We start from the raw sequence: 15,951 nt of genomic DNA on the forward strand, positions 1-15,951 counted from the left end.
TTATTATTTTGGTTTTTTTTAATTAAATAACCCATTTTATTTATTACTTAAGGTTTTTAAATCCTAAGTATAAGTCTTGGTTCCGGGGGCTATTTAATTTGGCTTTTTGGGATAATCAAGGTTTAATACTTGGGTTTTAATTAAAAGCCTAAGTATTAAATTTTGATTATAAGTTTTTTCTAAAATTGAAGGGTCCCTATTTTAATATAATAAATTTCATAGGAAATTTATAATATATTAAAATGGGGAGATGTTGAACAATACAACACCACGCTAGGAGATCCATTTTGTATGGTGCCTTCTACTTGAGATATTTCTGTGTGGAAAATGAATTTCCAATGACTGTTTTCCAACTTCTTTTAAACCTTGGATTTGGCCCTGTCCAAAATCAACCATGGTTGGATTGAATAAATTTTTCTCGTACTTAGTAATTTCTTTTGTTTGTTCACCTATCAAATTCAATTCTAAACTAGGAAATGCATTACTCATGCCTTCATTGTTATTTGAAGATACATATGTATTATCAAAATACATAGCAGGTTTTTTCCCTTTTGACGATTATTCTAATAAAATATTTGGAATCCCTTGAAGTTTTACGTTTCTCCAATTTGCATGTGATTCATAAGCATTTGCACCCAATATCTGAAAACGAGCATCATTTCTGCATACAAGTTCACGGTTTATCAGTGATGAATATGTTGAAAGATTGACATCTTCTTGACGATATGGAAAAGATCCATATTCTCGACGAGATGGAAAGTATGCTAATACAATCATTCCCAATCCATAATTTTTGATGCTAATACAATCATTCCCAATCCATGATTTTTTACATCATCCTAGAGCTTTTCAATCTCCTCTTTGAAAAATTCATCCTCAAGATCTACCAAGAGAAGTGTTCCATAATTGTTGGCCTGAAAGCATGTGAATGGGGACCCCATAATTTCCACATAGTAGCCAACATCTCTCAACATGTCAAACATCCCATGAAAATTAGTATGTGGGTTATCCCCATGCCAATCAAGTATATCATTTTGTACATCGAGTGAATCCTAAGTTATATATCTAGAAGGGTATCTAATACTGTGAAATTAATCCCAAAGAATCCGCTGAGAACGAGGGGGATTTGGGATTACTTTCAATTTTAAAAAAAGAGTGTTCAATCTTTTCCAAAGATTTTTTTCTCCCTTTGTTGGGGGTGACACTACTGTAAATGTAATATTCCCCTCAATAAGTCCTAAAAATTGAGCCCCTTCATCCGTGATTTTCTGATGAAAATAAGGGTAACCAACCCATGGCTAAATAACATTAGGATAAGTGAAGTGTATACTATGTAGATTCCCCACCTAATAAAAGGGATGCCATCTTGGTTCACTCTCAACATATCCAGTGACTCTCATACCATTTAAAATAGTGGCATTAAATATAACTGGCATTGCACCTGCATACAATGGTTGCTAAAAGAAAGGCCACGAATATGGACAATCTATAAAGTCAAGAATATTTGGAAAAATGCTTGCCCAAGGCTTGTATTTGATCAATATTTCATATGACTCAAGCAAGTCAACCCGGCCTACACCTTGCTCAAACATATTTGGGCCACCACGTTTGGCAGCACCTTTCAATAGTGTTGGTTTCATGCTTGCTAGTTTCAAATATCCCAACGAATGTTCTCAAGAATAACACTAGCCAACAAGCAGACCACACCAACAACTATTGGACTCACAGTGCTTGTTCTTAAGAGAATTTTATAGCCAGTACTAATTTTTGAACGTGTTATTTCTCTTCCATATGCAACAACATCTGGTTTGATGCATCCATACACATACCCCCGTGAAAATTATGAAACCTGTGTGCATAAGTTGAGCAACATGGCCATTTTACGTAGTAGCTGTGCAGCGACCTCTTCCACCTGAGTTTAAAACACCAACTTTTGACCTTTTGCAAACTTTCAAAACTTCTTAGAGCGTGGGCTGTACTGGAGTAGGAATGAGTGCAGCTTCAATTTTTTTTTTTGAAATTAATGCCTCCATATGCCTTGTTTCATGTCATGAGGGTGAATGATTGAGTGGAGGAAAAGTGAGGTGACATGAGGATGTCCTTCACTGATGAGACCAATGATGAGAAGTAAAGACCACTAACCATTCCCATAACAATTCTAATTAATTGAAATGACCCCTTGAGTCCTCAATGATTCCTTTCCCCTCCATGATTACACATTTGACGTTTTCGACTTTTACAAAATTCAAGTTTAGGTTTCAAAGACCCCTTTATGACATGAACCTTTACAATGGGGATGAAAACCTATGACACACACAAACCTTTTCATATAGAAACCTTTAGACTATGACACCTTGTGATTCATAGGCTAAAATTTACAAACATACCTTAGAAATGGAATAGTAAGATAATAAAACACTATTATTCCTGGACTATAGGACCCTAACATAGGCAATTTAGTCTTTGGATGCCCATTTTGCTGATATTGTGGAAGAAGGCAGTATAGTCTTCGGATTCCCTTGTTACTTTGAGGAGAAGGCACTAGGTCTTTGCTAGGTTTGGTAACCGATCCAATGTGTGTACATGATTAAAGAGAAGAGAAGGAACTAGGTGCTTGATGGGTCTGGAAACCAATCTAATATTTGTACATGATTGAAGAAAAGAGAAGGCACTGGGTGCTTTCCAGTTTTGGGAACTAATTCAGTGTGCGTACAGAAAGGACAAAGAACCAAAGCAGAAGAAAAGAACCATTTGAAAGATAAGTATCAATATTTTATTTAAGTTTTTAATTATGCATGTTGTTATAGGCCATTTTTTTCGCATCTGGTCAATAGGCCTGCAAACCAGATTAATCATCATTTGTGAACATGTTGTCATCATCCAGACATGAAGCCCTATGCATGACCTCTACAAATAATCGATTTTCTCAGCTTAACTTCTTCAAATAAGTGCTTTTAAGGCCCATCACACCCTACCCCTTTAGATACCTATGTTCAACAACATGTTTATCCTTCTGCACCAGTTCCGATCAACAGCAGCTCACTTCTTTGCTAGGGGTGCACTGATTCTAGAAATTCGGGAAAATTAAAAATAATCCTAAAGCTTCCACTTCCAGAAGCTTACAAGGAATGTTTCAACCATTTATCTTGGATAAGAAGCTCGAGACATATCTCATCCTACCTTGGATATTTCACCTCTTATCCATTGAGATCATCCTCCCATGTTAAGTGGACCTCAAGCCTAGATTGGTAAATGTATAAGAATTCCTAAACTACTACACTCTCCTACAAATTTACTATCATCCATAACATCAGGGTTGGCTTTTGGAGACTGATCATACCCTCATGTTGCTACCTTGAATCTAAGGGAGTCGTCATCTTCGTGCATTAGGGTGACATTAAGGTGTGCTTTGTGACAAGCAAGGAAAAGTCAACTTGGGGAGATCTCTACAATATCATCTACTATTCTTTGTTGTAAACTCTCTCTTATTTCTATTAATACAAAGAGTACATTATTTTCCTATATGTGTTATGTTATATTTACATTCATATATTTCAATGCCTCGCTGATTCATTGAATAGAGTGATTGAATTATGCTAAATAGATGTTGTGGATCCTTGGATTGTTTTGGTTGCATTTGTAGGTTCTAATTATAGAACTTGGAGCTATGATTAGAGATTAAAATTCAGGAGGAGATTAAAGCTTGCGACAGATTCCAAGTAATCCTCTTTCCATTCTTTAATCTCTCTAAGGGAAAATTTATATTATTTTCTTTCTGTTTTTCTAGACTCGTCCACTAGGTCTAGGGAAGATACTTTTGTCTGCAATTGTAAATTTCACATAACAAATTGGTGACTCCTCTAGGGAATGTTTCTTTCCCTTAGTGGTTTCCTTGACCTTAGAACTTGTTTCACCTCTTAAACCAACCTTCATTGCCTCACTCATATCTTGATTGACCTTTGGAAGACCTTTCATTGAACTTGATTTGATTTTTGTGTTGTAAATTGGCTGGATTAAGATCAACACTCCCCGTGGTCTAGAGATAGAGTGCTCCAATGCACCCTAGCCCTCTTTTCACCTGTGTTGTAGAGCACTGGTGCCCTTTCAACACTTTTTTTGACCCATGTTACATGCAAAAAAATTCCCTTTGTTTTCCTTCTCTCTGATTAGCTTTGTTCCAGCTAGTTCTCCTTGTGTCCCTAAGTGTGTCTAGGTCTCTCAGAAGCCTTCATTTGGTTTGTTTTTGGTTTTAATAGCCTTTGATAAGAATTTGTTTGGATTTTTCTTTGTTCTTGTCAATTAGGTCATTAGCGAACTAATTTCTTAATCATTGATTACTTGAAAGAATATATATTAAAGTCATCATTCTATATCGTTTCTTTTATCAGTGATTTATCAAGAATCTTATTTTTCATTTCATTTTGGAAATTAAGTGGTTTGAAAAGAAAAATCTCATATCTTTGCATCTTGCATTGCATTTAGGGTTTTGTGTGACACTGAAAATTAGAACAATTGCATTTGGGGAATGGATTTAACAAGATTTATTTGTTGCGTCTTATATGTTGCATTACTCTTTGTTCTCTCCCCTCTTGTACATAGATTTTCATTGAAAAGAAAGTTTCATTTCATCATGCTAGATTGCATCTATAACATATTCAGGGGAAATTTATGGTGAGCCTTGAAAATTGAAACATAATTCAGGATCAACTTTGAAATTTATTGAATCAACCTAAGGAGAATTTGTAACATTAACGCAAACATTTAGAGGTCTAAGATAGAGATGTGTTCTAGCGTTTATAAACATAGGAGCTGTATTTTTTTGCCAGTGTTGCATCCCGGCGGTGAAATCATGTTCCATGTGCATAATTGTATCAGACCGTTCTCCGCGTATTTTTGGGTATATTGGATGGCACTCCACGCATGAAAATTATATATGGGAGCGCTCTCATCATACAGTTATTAGAAAACAATAACAAGGATTGAACTTCCATGTACCATCGAGTATATTTTGGAATTCCACCATAGGTTGCTATCCTCACCTTAGGTAATCAAGTCAGTCGCCTTGTATACTGTGATACATCAAACACAACATTCAGGGATATTGCATGCCCGTACATAAATATTTGGTTCTCCAAGGTGGTATATTGCAGTTTACGGTTGCTTGGTAAACCCTTTGCCTAGATTACCCCTTTTTGATTTATTTTTTATTGTTAATGTTTAAAATTTATTAAGCCAACGTGGAAGAACAATATCCCCCACTCGTTCATTCGCGTAGAATGAAAAATAAGCCTTCACTTCCACCTAAGGAAATCCTTGGCCATCATCAAATGAACAAGAAGACATAGACTACCGAATCTGGTACTTCGGAAGCTACTCCTTCAGGTCCTCCATCTGAAATAGATCCACCAGAATCATCCTTTCCTGTGAGTATTGAACCCAATATTACTTCCTCGTTTCCTGGTGAATCTAACAGAGCCGAAACAGAGCACCTAAGATTTCATTACCCAAGGTTATTGAACATGATTATTTTGAATCAGAAACAACAAAACATGAGGTTTTACAACCTGCCTCAGTCACCTATACCTCTTACTTCAGGATCTTCTTCTTCTCTTCCTCTATCTCAAACTCAAACATAGCCTATATATCTTGGACCTAACGATAACCACTTCCACCAAGTCTTGTGAGCATTGAAGAGATTCCTCAGGAAGAGACTCGACCCCCCTCTTCTCCTTTTCATTTGAGAGGGACTTATCTTTACCAGGCCCATCCTTTTACTTCTCCTCATACTCCATCACAAGCTCCTTTATCTAGTTCTTTTCCTTTCAACTCACCATTGAGTTTCCCACAACAATATTCTTTGGGACAGTTAACCATCTTTGGAAAATCTTCAGTTTGTATCTACTACTATGATCGAGAAAAACCATGTTGCAAAATCATTCACGTTTGTAACATTTCCAAAGACACATTTGTATGGTGGCCCATCTGCCCTATGTGGTTACCACTAATTGTCATGTACCTTTTCTGGCGCAACATCAAGTTCATGGACTTCCCTTGTGTCATCCTCTTCTAGAATCCTATATGGCACTTCTTTGATGAGAACTACACGGTCTTCTCTTTCTCCTCCACCTACACCTATTGTTGAGCAGCAGACTGGTCCTTCTATCAATGGGTATGGACACCTATAGCAGCCTAATCCACCTCATGTTGGGAACCCTCCTTTTGGGGGGGAGTTTCCTCCACATTCTCCTCCTCTTTCAGCAGGGGGGGACCTCTTGTCAGAATGTTTCCATCTCCTCATCATATAGTACAAGCTAGTGCTCATATTTATTTGAGTCTTAGACATCCAGGAATGGATCTCAACCTTTGGAAACTGACATTTCCCATGCAACCTAGTTCGGTTGTGAATCCATCTCTAATATCTCAACCTGTTCCATCTGCATCTCAAATTCCTACTTATCAATTTGTACCCCAACCTGTTCAAGCTCAAGTGAATGTAAGTCAACCTTTGCAGGTTTCACCTTTAACTCAACCTATTCATATGGTATCTAGTGCCCTCCAGGCCCCACTTACCCAACCTCTTCAAAATATCTTACAATCCCAACTGATTACTCAAGCTACTCCTAAAATGCAAGTGAGTCAAAATTCATATGGTATGGCGCATGTGCAACCTAACCAACCTTATTCTGGGATTATGCAGAATCTAGTAGGACAACCATATACACCGTATCAAGGTATCGCTCAAATACCTTATCAAGTTCATCAAATCCAAACTCAACCATTTCATCCTTTACAAGGTTATCTTGGAGATGGGAAGCATGGTTATGTGTATTCTGGTTGTCAGAATCCTCTCGATTCCGGAGCGCATATAATTGTTTATCAGAACCCTCCTTATCACAAAGGGAAGATTCGTGTTTCTTAGGCCATCCCATCTTACCCAGGCTATCCTCCACCAAACTTCAATAGGAAGTTTCCATTTGTAGCAACTCTTGAATTGTCAGATCTGACCCGGCTCACCAATGATCCCATCGCACATTCTCCTTGGTGGTCGGTTATTCCAACAAAATTTCCTAGTGATATCCCTAAATTTAATGGAAATATTGGAGAAGAACCATCTACACATGTTATGACTTATCATTTGTGGTGTTCTTTGACCTCTCTCAATGATGACTCCATTCGTTTACTTATTTTCCAACGCACACTTGTTGATATGACATAAAAATGGTATATTGAACTACCACAAGCTTCATTTAATAACTTTGGCACCTTAGAGACCAAATTCCTAACACATTTCTAGTTACCCATTTGATATGAAACTCAAACAAAACTTTTGACCAATTTCAAACAATTTGATTCCACTCACATTTCTAATCACATTGATGAGTGGCGACATCATCGCCATTTGGTTAAAATTTTTGTTCTTGATCAATTGTTAGTTGAATGGTTTATTAATTCTTTATTACCATCTATAACAGAAGATGTCGCTAAAAGTGGAGTTGTGACCGAAGAGCAGGTAATTGCTCGTGCCCAGTATTTGGATCTTATTTATACCCAATCTGGCACATTATATGATAAAATACCTAATGCTCCATGCTCTACCATAATTTTTCCTCAGCCTTCCATTAAAGAATCGCATGTCCTTGATGGTGTGATTAGTTCTGCCAACCAATAGTCAATGAGTAAACCATCTGGTTCGAATCTCACTATGACTGCCCAAAATCCTCCTTCCACTATTCCTGTGTCTTCTACTTCTGAGATCAATTTTGTCCAATATACGAAGGGAAAATCTTCGCAGCCGAGAAGTAAAAACAAAGGCAAAGGTAAAAAGAATAAAAATGATTCTCTATGGGATAAACAAAACAATAAATCTTCTAAATAAAAGCAGAAACCTCGTTATCCATGTTTAATTTGTAATGAGGATCATTTCACTCGTGACTGTCCACATCGGGTGGAAGTAAATCAATTCCTTAATTCATCTGCTACACTATTGTGTTGAAAAATTCGTTTATGAATCAAGAGACTAATAAGGTTTCTCAGGATCCTTCTTCCTCTATCTCAGTTTTGATGCTTTACTCCACCGGCTGAAAAATGATGTTATGGTGGCCACCAAAAGTAAGGACTATGATAATGCAAATCCCTCGAATGATCAGGCTATTGATCAACCTGCCAGTTCGCTTGCATCTCCATTGGATCCTGCCCCAAATGTGTTCCCTACCTAATTGAAAATTAAGCCTCCCAAAGGCATTATTCATAAATATGCATTCAACTCCCATGTGAGCGCTGCTTAGAATTATAATAAGTTGAGGATCTGGCTCAATCTCCTTCAACTATGTCAACTCTTGAGGTGTTGCAAAATTGTCCCGCCCAAAAGAAGATTTTTATTTCCGCTATTATATGTATTGAACCCTTAGATTCCAACCTATTAATTTTTAACCATGAGAATTATACACCTCAAATTCCAGCTCAATTAGCTTTTATGATTCAAGTTGTTGTTCGTAGTAATAACATCCATCATTCCATTGTGGAAGAAGGAGCTTCAACTTGCATCATGTCTCTTTCCTACTGGAAGACCATTGGTTCTCCCCAATTAAGCAAGTCACCAACTACTCTAAAGGCTTTTGATGGAAGAAGCTACAAGCCTTGTGGAATTCTGAATTCATTACAAGTAGAATTAGGTGACAAGAAGATATCAGTAGAAGCCAAATTTATAGATGGAACATTAGATTATAATATTCTACTGGGTCGTATGTGGGTGTATGTTATGTATGTTGTTGTTTTGACATATTTCTAAATGATCGCTTTCCCTCATAAGGGTAGTATAATAGCTATTAATTAGGTCACTTTCTTTTCCACCAATTCTCAAGTTACTAGAAACATACCTCTTGTGGGTGAAACCCCACATCCCTATCAACATGTCAGGGTCAGACTTCTTAAGTATTATTCCCTCATGGGAACCTTTTCCCTTCCTCATCCTTTTCCTCTATTCCTTCCTAACAGCTCTACTTCGGTTGTCCATGTCAACATGATATCATCATGTACTACTCCATCTGATCCTTGGAAAGTGTCAGATCATGCTGATATCGACACCTTTGGCAACTATATGCCGCTCATCCCAATTGAGTGTGACCATGAAGCCGTCTATATGGCTTGTGTGGCACATTCTACTCTTTCCTCTTCGATCAATTGGGTTGACCATTCCTTAGATTATGGCACATCCTCTGGTCCTTTGTCTCATACATTTTCTACTAATGACAGCACCATGGAGATCATGATGTTGAATGATGCATCGTGGGATGATCATCACCATCATTTTCCAGATTCCTCTGAGGATAATCTTTGTAAACTTTATTTTCCAAATATCGTTGAGATGTCTTTGAATTCTGTATCTATCCATGACATCGATTATGAGAAGAACTTGTTTAATATTGAAGAGATGATCCCTCTCGATATCTCGATCAAACCCAAAATTGTTGAGAATGTGCATATTGGTGCGTATTTCTCTCCTAATGAGATCAAGACCTATAAAGAACTTTTCCAAGAATTTAGAGACGTTTGTTTCCTGGTCTTATGAAGAGATGTCAAGTATCGATCCAAACATTTGTACATGAAATTAAGACATATCTTGATGCTAAACCAGTACGACAGCATGATCGTCTGGTCCATCCCAAGAAGGTTGTCGCTATTAAAGCTGAGTTTGAAAAAATTCTACGTGTTGGTTTCATCTACCCAGTACCTATAACTAATTGGGTATCCAATATTGTTCCTATCATGGAGAAACAAGGAACAATTTGTGTGTCTGTGTCGATTACTGGGACATTAATCGTGCTTGTCCTAAGGACAATTATCCTACCTCGTTCAAACCAGATTGTTGATGATTCTGATGGATGTGAAGTATTTTCCTTTATGGGTGGTTTTTTGGGCTACCATTAGATCAACATTCTCCTAGTGAACCAACATAAAACCACATTCATTTGTCCCTGGGGCACATTTGCATATAAAAAACTCCCTTTTAGATTGAAAAATTTTGGGGAAACATTTTAGAGGGCAATGAATTATGCCTTCCATAACATAAAAAATATTGTACAACCATATTTGGATGATTTACGTACTTGTTCAAAACATCGTTTCGATCACCCGATGCATCTAAGGGCTATATTTTTATGTTGTCGGCACTATAATATTCGACTCAATCCGCACAAGTGTGTGTTTTGTGTTAGCTCGAGTCGGCTTCTCGACTTCATTGTATCGAAGCATGGAATTCATATTGAACCATTAAAAGTCTAGGTGATCCTAGATATGCCTTCTCCTTCTACAAAGATTCGTTCCCAACTACGCCAAATTGACCAAAGGATTTACTCGCCTGTTAAATAAAGGGGTTCCCTTCCATTGGGAGGACACTACCCAAAAGGAATTTGATGCCTTGAAAGATGTTCTAATTCAGGCATCATTGTTATATCCCCTGGATTACCAACGTGATAGTTCCTATATCCCGCCGCTGCAGTTACTACCATCGCTATGGTATTGGTCTAATAGGATGATGTAGGGACCAAACATCCTATCTATTACTTGAGCCAGAATATGAAGAATACCAAGATCAAGTATACGCACATCAAAAAGTTAGCTTTGGCATTTTTTCAGGATGTCCAAAGGTTTTGCCACTATATCTTTCTCTACAAGACTTTGGTTGTTTCTGATTGCAACCCCATGACGTACATATTGTAACAAAAATTGTTGGGGGGGAAGTAATCCAAATGGATAGTCATCCTCCAGGAGTTTGATTTGGAGTTCATCAAACCCAAGTGAAAGAAATCCTTAGTCTTTGCTGAGTTGATCTGTGACCTTCCCGTTGTTGAAACTGAAACAACATCTGACAATTCTATTCCAGACGAGTCGTTGTTCTTGATCGATTTAGCTGACCTATGGTATGGAGACATTATCATATATCTCCAGACCCAAATTTTCTGGTTTGAAACCTCTCACTCTAACTAGCAATGTCTCTGATATCAAACTAAAAGTTATATTATAATTGACGACACCCTTTATCATTGATCTGAAAATGGGGCCCTTAGGCTTCTTGTCTAGCTTACAAGAACCTCTCCCACTTCCAAAGCTTAAATATTCCCAAGTCTTTAAGATTAACCAATGCAGAACTAAATATGTGCTTGAAAATAAGGTGTATGCTTATGCTTGTTTTTGGTTTCTTATGTGCTTTAAAATTCTATTGTTTATGCTGATATCACATGCATATAATAGTAAAATAGTGCAGTAATTAAAAAACACATAAGACATCAATTTAATTAGGAGTTCACCCAAAACTCTTGGGCTACGTCTCCGTGAGCTCCAGTCAACTCGACTAGGCTCTCTGGGATTATGGTCTAAGTTATTTTACAAGCTCCACGCTCAACTCCACCGATTTACACAGAACACAATGGGTTCAGAACACCACCTTATCCCCTGGCTCTGAAGCTCTCAGGCTTTCTGGCTCTGGGTCTGGCTCTGGGTCTGGCTCTTTAGCTCTGGCTCTTTGGCTCTAGCTTCTCTGAGCTCTCTCTCGGCCTCTATGTGCCTCTGTAGTCTGCTTGACCTCTAAGCAACTCTCAGCAACCTTCTAGTGACCTAGTCCTCGCGTCCTCCCTCAATCGTGCTCTTTGGCTCCTTTGAGGTACTTTTCTGGTTCTTCGGCTACCCCATCCATTTCTCTGCGTATCATCATCTCTTTGTGCCTTTGCGGCTTCCCTGCTCCTTGTCAGTTCGACTGGCCATCTGGCTCGTTGGCTTTGTGGCTTCAAAATGCATCATTGCCTATAAAAATGCCTACTTGCAGTGTGGCATGATGATCAGGAGTGGTTACAGAGGTTTCGGGGCCTTCTCATAGGAAAAAACCCAAAAATTGAGAAAATCCCATTACATAGAGAATTTCTGCAAAATACACTATTAGGCATGATTTTCAGACTTGAAATCCCATTCAATCGCCCCTAAAATCCCTATCAGGTCCGCCATTAAGAGTTATATCGCATCGCATTAACGTATTGGGTAAGATCCCAAATACACAGGAAAACATTCAAAAACCCGACAAAATCCTTTTTATCAGACTTCAAATTATATCAAAATCGCCCTAATATCGCATCAGGTCTGCCTTTGGCCGCTATCACAATCCCCACCGTCGATCTGGGTGATCTCTGATCCAACAGTCAATATGCAACTTTGGGTGGCTTAAGGATAAGGAGGTTACTGGCCCAAAAAGGTGGTTTTCCTCTCTCCTCCACGAGCCATGTGTCGCTCATTGTATGGGATAAGGCAGAGCCGACCCAATACCATTTACCGCTTGAGGCCCGCCCGAAATGCCACTTACGAAACTCAAATTTTATGAATTGCGCTTATAAAATCTGTCGGGTCCGGAAATCACCGATCGCCGATTTAATCCTAGTCGTCCATTCCTTTCCCGATTCGACGACTAAGATTGCATGTCGTGATCACTATTGCATATCACATTTGGAATGGCCCAGGGGTTCTATACATTACCGATGCCGATCCACCGATCCGATCATCGGCGATCACATGTCGCATAACCTGGGTCCCGATATCGCATGTGGGCCTGTCTCTGACCCGATACATCGGATCGGCCGATCAGGGTCTCTTCTGCCTCCGCTTAAGTCCGCCTCTTGGACCATCTCCGATGTGATTTCCCTTTATAAGGGTGTTTTGCCATTTTTAGGGGATTTTGCCTCTTTTTCCAAAGAACAAAGGGCAACTTCTTTCTGTGATAACTTATGCATCCTAAGTTCATTTTATCCCATTCAAATTGCAGTAGATTCAAAATGAAAAGATCTCTGCCATGGGGCTATTTCCAGGAACTTCCTTGGACTTTCATTTTCCTCTGTGAGGAACACTTAGACTTAGGAGTCTATCCAAAATCCATTTTGGATCACGCCTTCCCACTAAAATAACTTTTGGTCTCCAAAAGACTGATATACTGATCTGAACAATAAATGAGAGTAACAACACCCTCTTCTTTCAGCCTCCATACACTTGCCTTGCATAGTGCCTCTGAACCAAAGCCTTTGACCACTTTCCTTCCTGAATATGCTAGTCCTCCTGGGAAGAACTGTCTTCCTCCTTGCCTTCCTGCAGAACTCCTGCTAAAATGGTCACAGAAGGTAGTTTGAACTTCTCTGCTTTGATCATTGATCCAAGGTGGCTCAAACAAATGTGAAGTACACCTGCTCCATAAGATTTTCATTTGTACCTGTTTGACAAGCTGTCAACAACAACTGTTAACAACAATAGAAATACATACAACAAATGGATGGCCTAAACTCTTGCTCCAACAAAAGAAACAAATTTCACATCTTGTGAACACCTCCATGTCTTACATCTGCATACAAATGATGGACTAGATAACAAGCCCACAAAACATGCATTTCAAACAAATGACCCTTCAAGTCCAGCATGTAGAAAAAGACCATTAGGACTCTTTTTCAAAAGATGAAACACTTCATCATTATCTCCATCTTGGAGACCAAGTTAACTTCTCCCAAGTCAACATTGCATCACATGCATTTCAAAGCAATCAACCCTTCAAGTTAATCACACACACATGTTCAAAAAACAAGGAAATCATCAACATCCCTGTGTTCATGCACAACATTCTCATGCATGCATTTCATCCTTCAACTTTCACTTAAGCACATTGTACTTTTGAAGCTAAAATGAAATATAATGTTGCAACAACAAAGTGAGTATCTTCCACAACTTCTTCCATTCACCTTCTTGGTAAAACCTTGCAACTTGCATTCCATTAACAAAGAAATGCAAATAGATGCATCAATAGACATACAATATTAATCGGATAAGAACTCTAACCATTTCTTACCAATCCCTTACAAAGGTACTACCTTTGTCTGCACATCAGCATCAACATGTGAATCATCCTAAAACACATCATCCACGGAAACTTCCTTTCCATTTCTGCAATCTTCTCTTTCCACGTACTTCAGCTTTTGTGGAATCATTGTTGGATTCAGAGTCCAACACCTTTCAACAAGATGCCCTTGCTTATGGCAGTAAGTGCATTGCATGTGCATCCTCTTGACAGCATGATTTGCCTTGTCCAATGGACCTTTGGCTTCTTGCTTCCTTTCCTTCAAAAGTTTCTTGTATGTGGCCATTCTCTTCCAACATCTAGAAACATTATGGTTATCCAAACCACAAAAGGAACATGCAATTCTTTTCCCATATCTATGTGGAAATTTATCATGCTTTGCAAAATCAAAAGGAAGATGATTAGAACCATATTTATACCTTTCTCTTTCACCTTTATTTCCTTCATGAGGAGGTGAAGCAAATGAAGAAGTGGCTCCCTTTGGAACACCATCAATCACTTCAAGGTTGTTAGAGTCTCCACAACTCTCTGGTTCAAGTGTGTGTTTTTGAACACCTGCGTCCTGCAAATGATGTTTCAAGCCATTGCATTCCTCCTGAATACAATCTTCACACTTTGCAATGCAACTCCTTCTTGGAGCTGTTTCAATGGCCTTCATGGCAGATTTGGAACTCTTTCCACAAGATTGTCCATAGCCAAGAACCAAATACTTAGGCCTTGCCTTGACCATTATTGGTTCAACAATACCTTGTGCATGCTTTCCCAAGCCCTTTCCTTCATATCCCATCTTGGACATTAGCTTGGAACCTATGCCTCTAGTATGTTTTTCAAAAGAACCAATATAAGAATTCTTAGAGGAATTTGAAGACAAACTGGAATGGTTTACCTCTTCTTCAAGCTGATACTTGACCAAGGATTCTTTGGCAACAAAGAGCTGTGAATCCAACTCATGCATCCTTTTCAGGTTCATATGAAGTTGCCTCTCCATTTCCTGCAATTTGTCAAAAAACAACTACTTCTCTTCCGTCACGGAATTCAACTGCTCTCTAAGTATGTTGCTCTTCCTTCCCTCCTCACACATTTCTCTCACCTTGTCCGTCATAATGAACAAGTATTGCTTCATGTCTTCATCAAAGAGTCTTGTGATGCAAGAGGAGTTTGAGGACTCACTTGTAGAAGTTGTCATTATACCAATGAACAAAAGAACTTCAACAAGATTACTAAAGAGCCTATTTAAGCAACCTTTTGCAACAAACCTCTTGTGCTTCAAGGATTGCCTTGAGGTCCTTTGGGATAGAAGAATGCGTTCAGCCCTTCTTCCTTCTTGTCCTTCCTTGACTAAGCTATCAATAGCTTTCCCTTCACCTCTGCAAACTCAAACAATAGTCAGTCTGCGAACAAGCATACAATCAACCTCTCACTGTTTAAACACCTTTCAGACAAGCAATCTTTGCTTTGTCAATCAAGCATTCTAATGTAACCTTCTTTGAAGGTGGGGTTAACAAATCTTAAGCTCCAATACCATCTGATCTGAAAATGGGGCACTTAGGCTTCTTGTCTAACTTACAAGAACCTCTCCCACTTCCAAAGCTTAAATATTCCCAAGTCCTTATGATTAACCAATGCGGAATTAAATATGTGCTTGAAAATAAGGTGTATTCTTATGTTTTTTTTTTGTTTGTTTATGTGCTTTAAAATTCTATTGTTTATGCTGATATCACATGAATATAACAATAAAAAAATGCTGCAATTAACAAACACATAAGACAACAATTTAATTAGGAGTTCACCCAAAACTCTTGGGCTACGTCTCCGTGAGCTCTAGTCAACTCGACTAGGCTCTCTGGGCTTATGGTCTAAGTTCTTTTACAGGCTCCATGCTCAACTCCACTAGTTTACACAGAACACAATGGGTTCATAACACCACCTTATCCCCTGGCTCTGAAGCTCTTAGGCTTTCTGGCTCTAACTCTTGCTCTGGCTCTCGGCTGGCTCTGGCTCTGGCTCTGGCTCTTGGCTCTAGCTCGTGGCTCTGGCTCTTGGCTTTGGCTTTGGCTTTGGCTCTTGGCTCT

General features: G+C 38.7%; 1 pseudogene; it reads right to left on the reverse strand.

The window, feature by feature from the left end:
• Positions 1-773: 773 nt before the first annotated feature.
• On the reverse strand, positions 774-1,837 carry LOC149166432 (subtilisin-like protease SBT6.1 pseudogene; annotated as a pseudogene).
• Positions 1,838-15,951: the final 14,114 nt, after the last annotated feature.

Source organism: Pinus tabuliformis, chromosome 5_1 (genome assembly GCF_031772625.1).
Source record: "Pinus tabuliformis cultivar Carrire ecotype Pingquan chromosome 5_1, CPIR1, whole genome shotgun sequence".
In the NCBI taxonomy this organism is placed as follows: Eukaryota; Viridiplantae; Streptophyta; class Pinopsida; order Pinales; family Pinaceae; genus Pinus; species Pinus tabuliformis.